The sequence below is a fragment of the Diplotaxodon limnothrissa genome, linkage group LG1 (assembly GCF_057381915.1).
Source record: "Diplotaxodon limnothrissa isolate DT_005_m linkage group LG1, D_limnothrissa_male_GT1.1, whole genome shotgun sequence".
Taxonomy (NCBI): Eukaryota; Metazoa; Chordata; class Actinopteri; order Cichliformes; family Cichlidae; genus Diplotaxodon; species Diplotaxodon limnothrissa.
Genome location: NC_140596.1, coordinates 2442503 through 2462256, shown reverse-complemented (window position 1 = coordinate 2462256; position 19754 = coordinate 2442503).

Here is a 19754-nt window from a genome sequence, read left to right as displayed (position 1 = left end):
GCATCCATTCTGATCAGAGCAGCGGGTCTACTGCACAGCCTCTTTATTAGCCAGAGCTGTGCTTCTCACATCTACATGCAAGTGGATTCAATTTCATGTACACACTCTGTAGACTCCAATTTGGTGCTGCTGCACTACAACGGGACCCTACTGTACATGCGTTCTGCAGGCCTTCTAGAAAATAATATAAAGCTTGATTAGACGCCTGATGACTGACACCACAGACGACTATGTTCTTATTTTCTATTCCTGGAGGGACATACGCAGAGTTAGTCCCTGTTTTTGTTCAGATACTCAAAACTAAATGTCACAAATTCCAGGTGGTAAAAAACAAATGATGAAAAGCTGCAGTTCCTCTAACGACCAGCAGAGGCAGCAGCGAGTCAGTCCCCATAGACTCCCATGTTAAAGCTTTCCAGCAGAAATGAACATGTTTACAGCCTGATACACAAACTGTTTGCTCTGTGTGGATTATTTCCTCCTTCATAACACCTGTTAGCATTATAAGGGGCGTGGCCTATTCGTGGCTGTAGCTGGTAGCTGTCTGCAAGGCTTCACCTCAGCTAACTGGAGTCGCTGAACTGGACCTCTGGACCATGTTTGTGCTGTCTGAACCTTTTTAATGACATCATCTGACCTAAAAGGGAATGCACAGAGATTACATGCACTCACACAGTTTATGTTACTCGTGTGTGTGTGTACATATATATTAATTTAATGGTTTGTGGAAAAAAACAAACCAACAATGCTGTCAAACATTAAGTTCTTCTTCTAAACCTGAAGACAACAAATGAAAATGAAAGTTGGAAGTCAATAAAAGACAAATTTAAAAGAAACCAGGGGCGCTTTAATCTACTGGATAAAAAGCCTGTCTGGTATATTTTTTTCAACCTCACCCACCTGCTTAGGTGAACTCTTTCGGTCCCTTCAACAGTAAATATATTAGAAAGAGAGAAAATATGTTCCCTCCAGATGTAATTTGCAGTAAAGCTGTGTAAAAATGTCATGTTTTAAAGTCAGGGTTGCTTTTTAGTTTGCTGAAAACAGCCGTGACAGAGCTCCTACACACAAACCTGTGGTGAAAAACCACAGGTTTGTGTGTGTGTGTGTGTGTGTGTGTGTGTGTGTGTGTGTGTGTGTGTACAATGCGACAGCTCTGTCACCTCCTACAAAAGGTTGCCGGAGCAATCTGTTCAACCAGATATTAAAGGAGGGTAACACATGCGCGCTACTGCCAGTCCCCTCATCTGCCTGGGTGTGCTTCCTGTATTTCCACTGTGTCCATCAATAAAGACCCAAAACAAAGGTTATGTTATGATAATAGGTTCAGTCTGGCCCTGCCTTAGAGAAAGACCCCCCCCCCAGGGTGAAAGGGAGGGGTGAGGCAGAAATAGCTTTGAGCTATTTTTTGGCTTTTACTTTTAAACCGTATAACCAGCTGATCGGGAGTCTCATTCCTCAAACCTACCAATCGTTTATTACACGGCGGTCACATTATAGCAGCGTGCATGTCACCTTCAGAGCGCCTGTTGCTCTGGTTATTAGATCTGGACTGAAACCACCTGCTTCTTGTAAAGCAGCAATGCAAATCATCAATGACATAATAGTGTGTGTTTTCCTGTGTGTGTGACTGCGTTTGTGAGACACACACACACACACACACACACACACACACACACACACACACACACACACACACACACACCCTAAGGCTCTGTGTTTTATCTTCTGTCCATTTTATTAATCCTCTCTGCGTTTGGACGCCAGCCTGCACAAACTTTAACAATCAGGCTTTCGCTACACTTAAACAAAAGCTTTTCAGTAAAATCCAGTTTATACAGAAGAGCCACGAGCAAGTATGCAAGCAGCTGTGCGCTGTAAAAACATGGGAGGGAGAAGACACACAAACCTGCATGTACAACAGCAGCAGTTCAGCAAAGTCAGGGCCTCTCTGTTAGCTCAACAAAACCTTTGGAGGTTTTTTCCCAACAAAGTCCAACTGAACGCTGCCTAGACTGTATATAAAAGATGGGCATGTGGCTAGCTGTAGTGAGGTGCAGAAGTCCCATAAACCTGCATTGTTGCTGATGACCACCAGGGGGCGACTCCTGTGTTCGCATGTAGACTGTGGGAGAAACAAAAATCAATCAGTCAATCATGAGTGTATTTCACTTTTCATGCAGGTGACTGCAGCTCAAAGTGCTTCACAGATGACTGAGAAGCAAAATCATAAAACTGTAATAAAACAAAGCAAACAGCATATGGTGAAAAGCAATTTACAGTCATTTAAGCTGCTTTCAGCTCCTGAAGATTCTCAAGGGTCACCCCGGTGGCTCCCTCCATATTTGATTTGACAGATTTTCCTAAACAGACAAATTATTAAATAATTAAAATGAGATTCAAATTAACCTAAAAGTCCAAAAACAGCAGGTCAAATAAATGATGTCAAGAAAATGTCGCCACCACAGGACATTACCTCCCCGCAGCATTTAGCTACCCTACTTCTTACATTATGCCATAACAAGCAATACAAGTGTGAGGTCACACACTGACACAAATCTTTATTCTAAAGAAGACACACACACACACACACACACACACACACACACACACACACACACACACACACGCTTTCTTTTACTGTTTGACTCTGGACAGCTGTTCTGCTGTAGAACTGGAGGCCACAGCGCTGCAGGTCTGATGCTCATCGCTGCTTTGGTTACATGCTGAAGGCTCTCGCTGCTCAGTGTTAACATCACACGTCTTCGCTTTGTGTCAGCCTGCTGTCTCTGAAGACGCTTTCTAAGAGTCGGTGTCCTGTTTGCAATTTGTCTTCTTGTCCTCTTGAACAATAGAAATCAGAGTTCATATCTCCGCTCCTCTGAAACAGCAGACCACGCCTTCATTTCCCCCCTCGGAAACTGAAGTCAGCTGATTGTAGTGTGAGTGCAGGAATAAATATGGGTTCATCTTTGGTCAAACTTCCACGTCCTGCAGAAGAAAGAACATAAAGACATAACTGTTTGCCTAGTAACTGTATCCAATACAGTTATACGTAACAGTAACATGTTACTTTGTAACACTTTACACAGAGTACTGGTTACATCATAAAAAAGACGAAACTGTAGACGAGGAAAAGAAATTCAAGTAAAATAAGTCATATGTATAAAGGAAGCTTGTGAAGAGGCAGATTTGAAACACTTTCCTCGTGAGCTTATGGTCTCGGTCACTAGTTTAAATTCTCACTGAATAAAACATGATGTTCATTTTCAGCTGATGTTTTACGGCAGAGCTACTAAGTGACTGACGAGTCACGAGCGCATGAGTGCGCGTAAGTGCAGTGCAACAGTCTGAAAAACCTCTGTTATATCATCTTTTCCACTACTTAAAGCTGCTATCATTATGAATATTGCCCATTTATTTATGATGAAATAGGAGCTATTCTTTTTTATTGTTCTTTTATGCGAATGGTATGACTGATTGTGTCTGTTTGTCAGCACCAAGTTCAGCCGTGCTTCTTCTCTGTAAGCTCGTGATTACGACAACAATGAATTTCATCTTATAAATCCAAAGATGACGATGAGAGAAACACTCGCTCGAGGGTCAGAACCCCGACTCTGATGCCTGCATCTGCAGCTCTGTGTTCCCCTGTGGTCGGTGTTCTTCTGTCTCCATCTTCACATTTCCACCTGTGTCTCACCTGCTCCTCCGTCTTTGTTGCTTTGGTTTTTGTGTCTTCAAGTTTGTCCCCCGTGCTTTTATAGAGCTCATCTTTATTTTTTCACGTCTTCTTTAGTTCCTATTTTGAATAAGTTAAAAAAAAAAGTAAGAGAGAAATGATGCAGAAACTATTCACATTTGTGAGTCAGTATTTTTCAGTGCACTTTTTCATAGCTGCACATTAGAGTCACAAAAATGCGTTACACTGTTCTTAAAATATCATCAGGGAAAAAAACAGTTAAAAATGCATCAGCTCGGAGCTGATTGAACGAAGCAGATCAGGTGTGCACAACAGGTTACTATAGCGATCTACCTGGGTTAAAAAAGAGGCGCCTTTGTGACACTGAAGACTTTGCCTCGGGCAGGAAGTCAGCAGGAGGACAGGAGGTTACGTGACAGTTTTAGGAATGGAAGGGTGAGCAGACAGGTAATTAACGGCCATCAAACACTTGAGTTTTCGCCACTTAATGAGCACGACTGTGTTGAAAACACTCCAGATGTGTTTTAAGCCTGTGTGGAACAATTCCTCTGTACCCCGAGGAATTCTGCTAAAACAGTCGATGACAACAAGTGTTTTTGTATTAAATGAAGGAGGTGGAGGTACGGCAGTGAACATGCAGGCGTCGTGACTGGGTTTCTTTGCAATGTTTACAGGTTTTTTTTATGAAATAATGCTTTTATTTTGTTGGTATTGGATCTCTTTGGTCACTGTGACGTGGTATTTTAGGTAAAACCTCCTTCTCATCTTCAGACCTTCTCACCTTCTTCTACTGCAGAATCCAGCCACAGAGAGCAAAGTCGGAGAACTGTACTGAAATGACCTTGAACCTGCCCGGCTGATGAATATCAGGGATTACATGATAATCCAGGAGCAGAAAGGGGGGGGGGGGAGGAAAACTAGAGAGCGCACTGGGACACAAAGAGACTGCCGAGCACGGCCGGATTAACCTCCTGAAATGCCCCGAGGCAAATGTTGGGCCCCTTCTGACCCCCCCTGTACAAAGTCAATAGGTTTATCAATGGATTAAACATTAAGTCCAGTTTTAAGATTAGTTTCCGGGCCTTTGTTCCAGTTTATTCCGGGTTTATTATCTCCTGTGGCCGGTTTGTTATATCAGAGGGGGGAGAGGAACCTCCTCTGTGTTGGACATGGATGTATACTGGGGCTCTCCCCTGTTTTAACTCCTTGCAGCTCATTTAAATGTTTGCAATGTCAAAGATTTGAGCCAGCCTTTCATTTCGTCCTGCTTGGAAACCTTAAGCTTCTTTTGCAACTTAATTTGCTGATGGTGTCGAGGCTTAACGGAGTTCAGTGGAATCGCTCCGACAGAAGAAATTAAACCAAACTCCTGGGGAATTGCTCCACTCTCTCAATTTGTGGCAAATCACCAGGGGACCCGCTCACCAGGGCAACTGATAACCCACCCTTGATTTGGCACAAACAGTCCTCTCAAACACTCGTTAATTAGCTTCTGCCTCCAAACCCTTATCAGGCCTTCCAACGTCTACTTGTAAAGGCTTGTCCTTGATTCAGAATGCAGCTGAACTGCGTTTCATTAATATGACATGTTGGTGTGAGCGATGCTTCAGCGAGCATTCAGGCTGTGGTTGAACCGCTCCCTGTCAGTCTCCTGTTTCTCATAATGGAATGAAGAAAGAGAGGAAGTCTGTGGAGCGTCTATGGAGGAAGCCCTCAGAAATGAATCAGATTATATGGGCCAGGTGTCCTTTTACTGTTACAGACTATCTGCCCTAAAGTCAGTAACCCGAGGGCTGCTTGTTTTGACCTAACAGCTTTAACATTAGCTCAGTTCCAGCTCTTCCTAATGGTATGTTTGGTTTTATATGTTAAAGGTTTGAATGGCTGTTTAAATCCCAGATACATTACAAACAATTTAAAAGAGAGAAACATGGTGCAGAATAGAAATCTGACCTGTGCCTGTGTTTCCGGCGTTGGCTGAGGCTCGTGTGCCTTCAACGTGCTGCCTTGTTCATCATCAGTCATGAGTCATCTCCAGCTTTTTATCAGCTCTGTCCATGACCAACAGTTTAAACTTTAATCACATGTTTAAGGATCTTAAAAAAACTTTATACTATAAAGGAGTTTTTGTACTTCACTTTATGCTCCCCACAATTCAGAGACGGAAGAGGATCATACGCTACGTTATTCTGACCGTCTCATCCATCATCCGGATCACGGCAGGCTGAATTCAGTGAACCTTCTCCCAGAATCTGGAACATTTAGCGCAGGTGTGGTCGACCTGTTTGAAAGGCCAGTACACCTCACAGCGCTCCTCACCAAGGTCTGATTCTGCTTTTCAGAAATCCTCTGATGGTGAGGCTTATCACAGAAGTCCTTCTCACCTGTTGTTCAAATCTTTTGTTTACAAGGGCAGCCAATCAGAAAAGTTGCCTTAAAACAGCTTATTACACAGAAGGGATGAACTGGGGTCTGCACAAAGGCCCTGTATAATGTAGAAAAAGATTTTTTAAAAATCATGAATAATGCAAAGCTACTCTGGAGTCAAACTATAAAAATACGTTGTTTGAAATGAAAAGAATAGGCCCACATTACAGTGCTGTGTGTCAGTGGCAGAAAGCACAGACGCGTAAACCATCGGTTCAGTCCACGAACAGAATCCGAGTATTAGCGGGCCATTAAAGCCTCGCTCTCGGGTAGCACCACACTGGACAGCGTTGTTATCTGTTGGGATGAGATGCATGGTGGGATAAAGGTGATCTTCTGGGACAGCAACGGTTTGAAACGTCCCAGAGCTGTCAGAGATAAATGGAGCTGAGTCACGCTCGGAGAAACAGCAGAACAAGGACAGAATGTTTTAAAGAATAATGGAGCTCATTTAAAGTCTGGACTCTGTTTACGTTCCTGCCTCGCCCGCTCTCAGTGCACACGGTCGTAACATCGTGGTTTTTTACCCCAATATAAAGTCGCCATAAAGGAGAAAAGTCACATTATTAAACATGAAATTCACACAAACTGAGGGGAGCTCGGTTACAGACACACTGCAGGGGTCCCTCGTCGTGTCTCCTATTCACTGATTTGGAACCAGGGCAAGTCAAGAAATGGGTCAGTATTTTTTAATATTTGCTCCTATTTATACAGACTGTATGAAACATTGATGGAGCTTCTGCTAAAAGTGAAGTCAATGTGACAGTGCCAAAACCCTGCAGTTCCTCTAACAACCACCAGAGGCTCCCTCAGCGAGTCAGTCCCCATAGACTCCCGTGTTAAAACGGCCGACTTTACAGCAGAAGTAAACGCACTCACAGGCCGATAGAAAACCTGTTTTGGTCTCCATGGATAGTTCCTCCTTCTATACATGTCATTGTACCAACAGACCATCCGAGAAGTCTGAGCTCCAGTTTTGATGAGTGTAATTCTAGGATATTATTTGGATGCTACTGATTTGCAAGTATCAGAGTCTGAGCGATGGTCGGTAATGTGTCCAAAAACCTGCCAGATTTAACACAGAATGCTAAAGTTAACGCTCCGTCCACCCAGCCAGCCGCTCCTCCGGCATCTTAATGGGGAAAAATAATAATACTGGTTATTTATACTAATAAGGGTAATGAATGAAAAGATGCCACATCAACATCCAGAGGCTGCATTCAAAGACAACGTAGATCAAAATGATGCATGATGGGGGGGAATTAACGGACCATACTCCGGTCTCAGTCGCTCCTGGGTTCTTGCTCCAGCAGGAACCCAGGAGCGACTCCACCAGCCGAGAGTCTGACAGTGAATCCAAGGATTTCATCCTGATACCTGATGGCTGTAGGGTGTCGTTGCCCATAGAGGTCGTGTGTCCCTCCATGGATATGCCACCCAGACCGTCACTGACCAACACTGAACCAGTCGTGCTGAACGATGTTACAGGCAGCATGACGTCCTCCACGCTGTCTCCAGACCATTTCACGTCTGTCACATGAGTTCAGGATGAACCTGCTCTCGTCTCTGGAAAGCTCAGGCTACCAGTGCTGATTCTGATATTCTTTGGCAAATGCCAATCAGGCTCCACGGTGCTGGGCAGTGAGCACAGGGTCCACTAGTCAGCGTCGAGCCCGAGTGCCGCCTCTGTAGGGTCCAGGTATCACCTTGTGCTACCAGTAGGGACACTGACCCTGGACAAATGCAAAACTAGTGAAAACAGTCACCTGTGAGATCATCCCTGCTTGGGGGTGGTCTCATTGTTGCCCCGCTCACGCACCTGTTGTTGCTTTCATTACCACCAAAGCAGCTGGTCCTGACTAACAGCCTAACTGAGCAGATCCATGTCCAAGAAGTTCCACTGACTCGATGCTGGATTTAAAGTGTTCCTTTGATTTTTATATATTTCTTATATTTTTTTAACCACCTGTATTACCATGAACATGATTATCAGATCACATGTTCACAGACATGACGAATTCGTCAGTGCAGTCACAGGATGTTCTGCTGCTAAGGAACGTGGGTAATCGTGTGTGTGTGTCACAGTAAGAGGTTAACTGTCTGTCATGTTCGTGTATGAACACAGCAGGTATATAAACACCTGTACTTCCTGTCATCTTTGGTAACTGCCCACACGCTTTCTGTTGGTGCATTTGAGCCTTGCTCATTATTTTAACCCCCCCGAACTGAGTCAGATTCAACTTTGACCCCAACATTAATCCTTTCCACCTGGAGCTCCCATCCCTTCATAAGCGTGCTGCTGCTGGTGTGATGAACCGGCAGTGACGTCCTGTTTTCTACCTGAGCAGCAGGAACTGTCGACATGTCATAAACACACAGGCATGACCAGCAGCTCTGGGGATGTTTGTAGGAGAAAGGTCTTCGTGTTATTTTAGTCGCAGTACATTCCCACGCTTTCTTTCTTTTCTTTTCCTTTTTTTTAGAACAATGGAAAATGTCCAAAGCTTATGATGAAGCAGGATAACCATACATGACAAACTGAGTGTGTTATATGTAAAGTCATATACGTGACCTCATGTGAAATGCTGGTGGTAGTCGTGCAGGTCCAGTCCTCTGTGGCAAAATTCAGGTCTCTGAGTCCGCCTGTTGCTGCAATCACTCAGAACATGGGCTGCTTCAGATGAAACCAACCAATCATTGTCAATCACTTCATGTCACACAAGCAGAGCAGCACAGCCACTTACAACCCCCCGTCGACTTCACCCGCCGTCAGAGGCCAAGATTGCCACTGTAGCTCCAGTCAAGTGACCGCTGGTGATGAAGAGACCACCCATTCCTCCACAGACAAAAAAATGAGGGAACTGGGACATCTCATGGCTGAGTTAGGACGAGACCTCCGATACAGAGCCCCCCAGTTTGACTCCCAGCTGACTGTCCTCTTTATCCACATTTTCCATCTCACTATAATCACAAGCATCAAAAAATCTTTATAATAACAGAAGGAATCGAATAAAGAAAAGTGGAAACTGGAGTAACAGCAGGGATTTCAAACCAATGCTGGGAGGAGCTCAACTCATTCATGCTAAAGATCGGGGAATCCTCTATGCATGTTGTGTTTGTATTACTCCTCATTGTTAATGTGCATATACCAGTATGTGCCTTGAACGAGCATTATATCATGTAGAAGTATACGAAACAGTGAGTGCAAATGGAAAATCAATCAATCAATCAAATAGGACCAAATCACAAAGTAAAGACCTACAATAATTCAGAGAAAACCCAACAATCAGTCGAGCCCCTATGAACAAGCACTGCTGACCCCGACCCACAAACACTGACCCTGAACTTCAACAGGTAACAAACTGATGAGCAGACAGGCTGCAGCCGCGTTTCTACCTGTTCATGTTTCTACAGTAGAATCACCATGGCGACCACTTTAAACGCTGTTTGTGCTGGTTTCCATCTTTGTTACGTGCTTTCAGTTTTGTGTTCATACCTAAATACTAAGACGAAGATTGTACGTGTGCTCATTAGGATACGGATTTGAGTTGGAGTGTGGCTGCAGCCTCAGTTTATGTTGTTACATTGTGATTATGTGTCAGTGAGTTTCAGCTATTTTACAGTAACATGAAAGTAATGTAAAGAGTAACATAATGAATTACTTTGTCCTGGGAGTAATTAACCAAGCTAGTGCGTTATTTTTAAGAAAATTAATACATGTAATATTTATTACATCTACATATGTAATAATTAGCAAAATAACAGAAACACCTCCAACATACACAAACATTTGAGGGTGCAGCATGCAACTGTTCTGCACAGATGCAAAGTGATGCTGTTTCGTGATTGTCACGGCGGGGTGCGCCGGTGTGAGGAAAGAGGTAGACCCAGATGCAGACATGGTGGAGACAAACGTAGTTTCAAAAATAAAGCGAGCCTTTATTGGCTGATTGCAGAAGAAAAACAAGGAACTAGGGAAACTAAGGAGGCTATGAACACTGTTAACAAAAAGGCTGTAACACTCAGTGAAAAAGTATGAAAAACTATGAACACTGAGTAAACTAGAAACAGAGAAACAATGGAGTAAACCTATGAAAACTGTGGTGAGGTTAACAGAGGATCTGACAACGACTGAGCAGAAACACACGGATTAAGTACACATAACAAATCATCAGGGGAAGCAGAATCACACGGGGAAAACAGCTGACAACAATTAACATAATGACAGGACAGGGGCCGTGAAGCTAAATACAATAAACAAAAAACACAAGGATCCTTCAAAATAAAACGGGAAACATAACGAGACCCAGACATGACTCGAACTAGACAAACAAAGAAAACGTGGACATGAAACATGACAGATAAACACAGAAAACTTCACACAGGGATGAGACAAATGGGAGCTTGATAAATCATGAATTAAAACTGTAACCCAGACATGACAGAATGTAACCAGATAAACTGAAATGAAACTAGACTGAAAGGAATAACAAAAACACCAAGAACTCAGAATACTGGGTCACATGACCCAGGACCATGACAGTGATGGTGGTGACTCGATGAGAGAAATCTGTAAGGAATCAAATCAATAAGTGATATTGATAATGGAATCAAAATTGCTAAATTCCTATTGATTCCCATCCCTACGATAAAACCTCTGGTAGGTCCAGGCTCAGGGAGCGTTGGCCGCATCCGAGGTAGGGGAGGTTCTTGTATAGCATTTTTTCACTTGAGCGCTCAGTCACTAGGTTGAAGAGTTATTTATCACAGAAGGTTTTTCACCTTGTAGTTCTATGTGCAGTGATAAAACCCAGTGTGATTTCATTCATGGCTGCGTTGAGACAAAAACTACATGAGAGCCAAAAGAATCAACGCGAGGCTTCGGAGCAGAAATAACTGTGTTAATGTAAAATCATTTAGTATTCACATATAGAGAAGAGAAGTGAAGAAGAGGGTGAATCTCAAGCAGATTTAAAAAAAACTAAATGCAATAATTGTATATTTAATCAAAGAAAAACTGAAGTGAATGAGTCTTTAGACAGTCACACGATGTTTGTGGTGGTTGTTCTTGTCTCTCTCCATGCTTCACAAAACCTCAGGGGGCAGTGATTAGTCAGCATCAGATAGATCAGGGTTGATTCAGGTTTTCTGATTGCATTGAATTTTTATTGATTATTGCAGTTAACGCCTGCAACCGTTACACAAACCATCTAACCTGTAGTTAAAGTAAAACTCTACATGATGTATTAGGTTACTTTAACGTGCCGTCAGTGATATAAAAACTATATAAAGAAAAAAAATTATATTTTAAAAAAGGGATAAATGAGCCAATAGAAAGATTTGTCGGGCTGAGTGTGACGAACGAATCATTTCGAGTGTCGTTGTGTTGTGGGAGCTCAGGGTTCACAGACGTCAACGCTCATCTCGTTTGATTTGTTTTTTTTAACTGTTATTTAATCGGAAGTGAAACTCTGGAGATTAACCTTCTGAACCCAGTCAGTGTGTGCTCTGGTTTTGCTCTTCAAACGTTTTCACTCACCGTCGGTTCATTTGTCAGTATAAAGACAATTAAAGATCTCTATTTAAACACAACCAACCTCGCAGAAGGAGAAAAACACAATTACAATCCGAAAATTATTTTAAAGAAGACAAATTAAAGTTAGATTTCTGTCAACACAAACAGCCACAAAGATCAGCAGCGAGGGTCTCTGTGAGCTCGTTTGGTTCACTGGTTCAGCTCTTTGTGAAGGCTGGGAGGTGGTGGCCGTCATCAGACCCTTCTGTTATATCAGCCTATCCCAGCTGACACAGGGCAGGAGGCAGGAAACGCCCTGGGCAGTCCATCACACGACATCATCAAACAATCAAAATAACTTTATTTAATGATTTTTTTAATGAAACATGCTTTTCTTTGTTGCCTGGTGGTTTGATGGTTGGAGCACTCTCCTGCAGCAGTGATAACCACTGAGCTGCTGTGCTGCCTCACATTTAAAGGACCACTCCACATATATTACATAAGCCAGTATTGCCTCAGTTACCTCTGAGCTGGGCCAACCAGGCTAAACTTAGCTAGGCCCCAAAACCACTGCAGAGAGCTCTGTTTAACGTTGTGATGTTATTATATTTATTCCAACAAACAATTTTCCAAAATGAAAAATATATTTTTTAAAAAGGTCACATCTCAGTGGGAGACGTTTCTCTAAATCCGTCTTCATGCTTCTTTTCTTTAGCGTTCCAGACAGCAGTTTCTGTTCGCATGGTGCTGCATGGCGTGCAGGTTCTCAAATATGTGACCGCACTTTTAATGAAAGCTTCTAATAAAAATGTGGTGGGGGATTTGTTGCCTCTCGCTGTTTGTCCACAAGAGATGACGTGCTGTTACCCACAAACCCGAGCAGCTCTGTCAGATTCACGTGGCTGCGTGTGCAGCTGGTAACGTGCTGAAATGTAGCGCCGTTTTCCATTAATGCACTGTGTTCACACTGTAAACAGGTCGATGGGAAGCACACATTGCGTTGCCTCCCACAGCTGTGTGTGTGTGTGTGTGTGTGTGTGTGTGTGTCTACCTGTCTTTGAGCTGGACCTGCAGCCCCCGGGCCCGGTGCTCGACCCGTATAAAAGCTTCAGGTTCGCTCTTTTCTCTCCATCTCTGACAGCATCACTATCTTTTGCTTTGTTTGGTTTCCACTCCACAGCACCTCCACCTCAGCCCGCCCACACATCCACATGCACAGCACTGACGTCGCTGACTAACACACATCACTTTTAAATGACTCCGTTTGGTTTATAACGTTCGTTGTATTTTCTCCTTCGCTGTTTGTGTTCTGATAAAAATCAAATCCTAATAATCGAGAGTTACTCTGCTGTTCTGCTGTTTCTCATGTTCAAACTGTGGATGTGCTCTAAAGGCTCAGTGTTACGGTTTCTCTTCTCGTGGACGTGCCGTTTTGTTAAAGCAGCGTTAAGGGATCCTTTTGCATCTGTGCCCTGACACATTTACAGCAAGTGACGTGAAATTAAACAGGAAGTGGAACAGAGAGGTCCCAGCAAACATAAACCAGTTTCTCCTGCCTCATAAACCTGCAAATTACAGCATGTGGTTCTCCAGCCTTGCAGCCTTCCTAACTGTGTAGGACCTCTGTCAGCTCGAGCGTTTCCCCATTACTTTTATCTCCAAAAACACCTCGGATGTCCTGGTGAAATGCAGGAGGCATCTTAGATCAGCTGCATTACAACACTGTTGTGCTATGGTAACATATCAGCACAGATGCCCCGCCCACCTGCTGTCCAAACTTTATGTATATGAGGGGAAGTTAATTAGAAGAAAGTTGTGTGGAGGGAGAGAGCTCTAAAGGAGGACGTTTCGCACAGAGGATGAACTGAGGAGCACCGAAGCCCAGATTAAGATACAGAAGGATTATTTTTAGCTGTTAATCATGCAAAGCTGCTGTAGTGCTAAAATAATAAAATATGGTGCTGAAATCAGAGGAGATGAACAGAAGAGCTTTGATTTAAAGGTGCTTATAAAAAATAAATTCCCTGTTTCACGATGTGGATGTTGTAGTGTTACCATGTCGTTTGGCCACTCTTTGTTTCTTAAAGTTAACTTTTACCTGAGTTGCCAAGAAAACTGTCCTCATGAACTGGAAAAATAAAAATAATCTTAATTCTAACCAATATAGAAATGATCTATTAGATTACATTAGTCTTGATACAGCCTCTGACACCACATCAGATCAATCGCTCTGGGCTCCTTTGATCAGCTCCATCATAGTGGGGGTGGGGGGTCATAGTTTGGTCCCACCTTGGCTGTTGTGATTGGTGTGGTGGTAGGGACAGGCTTGGGGCGTCGGGGGATTCCCCAGGAGCATCTTCCTTGGAGGGCTCAACCCGGGGTAGCGGTCACGGCCTATTAAGGGCTCTGTTGGCTCTTAGGTGACGGTTTCCTCGTGGCTGCATGCAGCGGGGCTAGGGGAGGGTCTGTGCTGACGGATGTTGGTTACTGACCTGGTAGCCTGGCTGCCTCTGGGTGGGTCCGGGGCGAGCATGGAGTTCTGGGGGTGCTCCGCCTTGGGGGCTTGGGTCCTGGTTGGTGTGTTGCCTGGGTTGTAGGCAGGTGGGTGTATGGGGGCTTAGCCTTGGCGCAAGGTGCCGCCAGTGCATCGAGCCACCTGGGGGGCTCATCAACTGGTGGGGAGGCTGTTACATCTTTGCAGGAGGTCTGCTCTCTCCAGGAGATATAGGAGAAGTGGAGGAAGAACTCAGCCTGGGTGTCTATTGTTCTGTGTAGTCTGGGAGATGAGTGGATGATGTGGTGGGTGCAGTTTTCTCTGCAGTGGGGTCGGGCGGCGCTGCTGAACTGGGCCCCGGTCCGGATGGGCCTGGGCCCCCTTGCCCTGGTCTCTGGGCCTGGGGCTCGGTCACTCAGGCACAGCTGACTGCCGGCGGAGCTCACGGGCGCGTCACTGCAACCCCCCCTGGCTTCTGCTCCGCGGCTGCTGAGTGAGCCCTCATCTGGGACTCTCCTCAGCTCTTTCTGGGACAGTGGCGCGGCTGCCCCTCTGTTGGTCTTCCTTGGTCTCTTGTGTTCTGGGGGCCTCTGGATGTCTGGAGTTTTGATCTCCTCCATACCCGCTTCATGCCCTGGAGGACGGGGCTGTGGCCCCCCCACACCCTCTAGCAGATCATTACATGAAGGAACCTTTTAAATACTCATGCTCACAGGTGCACACACGGGTGCTCACACACACAAACTACACCCTTTTTGGCTCCTACCTCAAAGCACACTGTGTGCTGTCGATCGTACGTGCTGCACAATAATGTTTAATATTTACTGTTAGATTCACATAGATCATCGTGATGATGTTGTTTATTATATTGCTCTCTTTTTGCTTGTTTTCTCTTTTTTCTTTCTCAACAGGTGATCCAGGTGATTGATATTTGTATTTTTTGTCTGTTTGTTTTGTTGTTTTTTGTTTTTTGCCCTTTATCCCCGTCCCTCTTCCCCGCTCTTTTTCTTTCCCTCTTTCTTTCCCCAGTCAAGTCTGTCCCGTGTTTAGCAAGTGAAAATAAAGTAAACAATAAAAGCAAAGGTGAATCAAATGGACCGTTAAGGCAAGGCTGGGATGGTCCATTTGGTAAAGTAAATCCTTTGGGCATCTTTCTTTGCCTTTAGACAATAATTCTGATGACAAAAGAGCCAAACGGGACAGGCGGGAAAAAAAGAAAAAGACTTGTATCTGGGTTGTCCTACCTCTCACCTGAACCTGATTCTGACCTGAATCTCAAACAGCTCTGTAAAGTTCCTCCCTAAAAGAAATGACCAAGCATAATGTCCCTGCTTTCCATCCTGACAGTCCTCACAAAGACAGACGTACAAGCACACACACCGTTGGACAGCTCATTTGTTAAACTCGGGGAGAATGATCTGATTTCCTCTCCTCCGTCTCCTACTCGACCTTTTCCCCGTGTTTGCCAATCAGTCTCTCTCCCTCTGTTCCTCTCGTCTTCAGTCTAATTTTCTCTGCTTTATAATTTCCTCCATTGATTTTTTTGGAGGACGGTTACAGTCGAGGAATCGGGCCAGAGCACACAGCCCGTCTCTTTTAACTGAGCTCAAACGAGGAGAAGAAATTGTGTTTTGGCTCCTCGATCGTTTCAGTTCACGAGCTCGTTCACCACAGGAGCACGTCTGACCTTGTTTCACACTGACCGGGTTTGTAAGAACTTTCCTCTCCACTTCATTCGGTGCACAATAAAGTCGTGATTAAAGTCTTATAGGGTTTTAATTGCTGTGTCCAAAATCACACTTTCCTTCTTTTGTTGGTGACTTCCAATAGTTGAGAGTACAGTAGTTCACTCCTCTGACCCATCACACTAACTGCTCACAGCAGTGACCTCCAGTTCTTCACTTTTTAAATATGTTTGGCCATAATTAAGTCCACAGATTTGGCATGTTTAAAAATCTAAAAGTTAAAACAGCCCACCTGCCTCACCTCATGTTGCTTACATCTAATCTCTTTGGCTCAAGTACATAATAAAACAGAAAGCATAAATATGTCTCCAGGGCTTATCTCAGTAATAACAATAATAACAGTGAAGCGTAAATAATATTTTTATATAGTCACACAAAAGATCACTTCCTGATGACCAGGAAAGCCGATCTAAAAATTAGCCAATGAACTAGACACAGTACACGTTCTGCATAATACAGAGAAAGCCTCCGAAGACCAAATGGATTCATCCAGTAAATCTAAAATATTATGACTAGTGCAACATTTATGGTTTGAACTGACATGGAAAAACTTGGCAGTCTAGGATTGGGTTTTATCAAAACCTGCAGTTTCTCTGACGTCCAGCAGAGGCAGCAGTGAGTCGGTCCTCATAGACTCCCATGTTAAAACTTCGCAGCTAATACAAACGTGTTCACAGCCTCATACACACACTGTTTGGACTCTATAGGTAACTTCCTCCTTTATAACACCTGTATGGAGGGAAAATGTTTTTATGCCTCACCTGGATTATAGTTTATATTATTATGGGCGTGGTCTGCTTTGACTGATAGGTGGATGGTGACACAGGTATCTGCTTCCTGTCTGAGGCTTCACCTCAGCTGTCGTGTCGCTGAACTGGACCTCTGGACTGTGTTTGTGCTGTTGGAGCCTTTAGGGGCATTTTAATGACATCATGTGACCTAGAGAGGAATGCACCGAGGTTACATGCACTAGTTTGTCAGTGTGTAGTTTGTTGGCCCTGCATCTCTTACCTTCTATTCCTGAAAGCATCAGTGTTTGGATCAATCTTGTTTTAGGGGCAGCTTGCATCCATTGTTGAGCTGCGTGCACCATTTTCATCTTTACCGGTGCAGTTACCCTAACAAGTGCTGAATCCACAAATCAGTCTCTCTTTGGTAAAAGTCTCTGAGGACCTGAGTTATCAGACCAAAGCTCTTTTAACCTGAGGCCATAGTAGAATTAGTTTGCCTTTTAACAACAGCAGCTGAATGTATGAGTAGCTCGAGTCAAGTATTTGTGTAGGTGGACTAAAGCTATCCACCTTTTTCCACAACTGAGTTATTTATGATCACTGGCAGAGGAGTGACCCCTCCCCCTTTCCTGTGGTCTACTATAATCGCTTTTGTCTTGCCAACATTCAAACCTGTTTTACGCGATTTTTCCAGGGTAGTCACATCTTCCCTGTGAAATCAGTCTCTCCCACGAGTGCTGTGCAATCTGCAAACTTCGCAGTGACCTTATTGGCCTTGTTTGCCATGCAGCCATGGGTACAGATCGAGTGCAGAAAGGGACTGGTACACCCATTCTGACTATTAGTGAAGAAGATGTATGCTGTCCACCTTACTTCTTGAAGATGCCCAGTCCAAACCTCTGTGATCTAGTCATAAAAGACAGAGATCAGACCAGTGGTGTGCAGTGACTTTTACAAAATGGCAAGCACGGGGAAAGCTGCCGGCCTCTGTGCCTACCCAGCTCCAGTCACTGTTAATGGGAGACAGATACACCCTTAAAATAGAGACAGGTACAGTTTCCTATGGGTGCAAAACAAGAAGCGCTTTCAGCAACAACAGCTGACTCCAAAACAGTGCTGTCTGAGTTTGAGGAGCAGAGAGATTGATTTACTTTGGTATGTTTTTATTTATTTTTAGATTTGAGAAGTCAAACACTGCTTGCCTTGCTGGTCCTGATGGAATGCCACTGGTTTACACTGAGAAACTTACTGACCAACATAGAGAGCTCGTCCACAAAGAGCATCCTCAGTCCTCGTATAGGTGACCCTCCCATCCATTGCCTCTGTTCTGCAGGAGGGATCATGCAGATGATGGATTCAACCAGCCCCTAAAAAACTTGCTCACTGTGGGGATAAGAGCTCTGGGTCCCCGGTCACTGAAGCTGGTCACGTTCTGTGGAAGAGGTACGCTGATAACAGATTTAAAGTAGAACAGCATAATCCAAAGGGAGGTGGAAATATTAAAAACTGTCACCTGCAAGCTGCTGAACGCAGACATTCATAACATGACCAGAAATATCGTCCAGGCCAGAAGCCTCAGCTAAGTTTGCTAAACTGCTTAATGCGCATGAGTAAAGTGCACTTCAGTGTACTTCCATCACCTGGGAGGAAGGATATTATATCACTGAGCATCCTCGTGATTATACAAAAGGCCAGCATTTGTTGCAATCATGAAGGCTCACAGTTTGTTTGTGCAGAAATAACAGCTGGCGCGTTGCCTTCATGCTGTAAATGTGTGTGTGTTCTCACACAAACAGGCGTGTTTCCATCACTTCAAAGGACACAGCATTACATTAACATACATTTCCTGCGGACCATAAACCCAGTCTGCGCCTGACATTTGCTGTTTCTGTCTGTGACGACTTTTTGTGCATGTAAAGGAGAGCTGCGTCTGTTTAAACTGATGTTCACACAACATGAGAGGAACACACAGAGAAACAGGAGCATAGAAACAGAGCTGAAACTGGACTCCCTCAAGCTTCACGCTGGTGTAGTGTTACATTACTGTAAAATGACCCGAGTTACGATTCATAATTTATAAGAAGTACGCAGCTAATATTAAGTTTTATTCTTATTTTGATCAATTATTCTCAGCTTTTAGAAAAGCCTCAGCAGCCATGCATCTTCAGACACCCTCTTCCTCCCTATTTATCCTCATTATCAAACATGTAGTTGACATAGAAATAATATTTAGCAGGATAAAAACGTTGTTGAGCTTCAGAGCAGCAGCTTTCTGCAGCACTGGTGGAGCTGAAAAACATCAGAATGATTATTTAAATGTGACATTTGCTATAACTGTCGAGGATTTCTGAAAACACTCTTTTTATCTTGCAACTTGTGAATTTCTGACTCTTCTCACAGATTTTCATGATGCATATTAAGCAGCCCAGCAGTGATGATCTCTGCTTCTCACCCACTTACTCCCTCTTGTGTTCTGTTGCTATTCCTGTAGAGCAGCTCTGAGTCAAAAAGTCCTGCAGGAATCAAACAGGAAAAACGCTGTTTTCATGCAACTCGTGTTGTGATGAAACAGCCGGCAGCAACCTGGAAGACGAAGCAGAGACCTGCAGCACCGACACAACGCTTTCATGCTGCAGCCGCACACAGGCCCTTCAGCCCGCTGCAAAGGATGCTCGTCCACTCAGCGCCCACGAGCGGCACTTTGGCCTCGCCCGAGGTCACGAGCAGGTCAGAAAATAACTTCCCACGACCGACTAAACTCTCAGCGCCAAACACGACACTCTGCATTGTAGTGCTTCCATCAAAGGCACTCATGGTTTCTCTTTCTGTTCCTCAGAGCTTTGTATTATTACTGTATAGTCAACCATGCTGCACATGCATCACTGGCCCAATCATCAAATAAGCTAATTTACATCATGGAGCCCTGCTCTCAAAACTGACATAGATGTAACTGTCTGTGAAACTGGATTTAAGAAAAAAGTACTTAAAGTTTGTTTTTTTTAAAGCATGTTTAGCACCAACTCCTGTCGTCTGTGGATTTGGTTTTCTCAGAGACGTCCTCCACCCATTTAATCAGGAGCTGTCAGTATTTACTCCCACACAGCAGATATCTGCAGGTTATATATTACAGATACATCTTAAA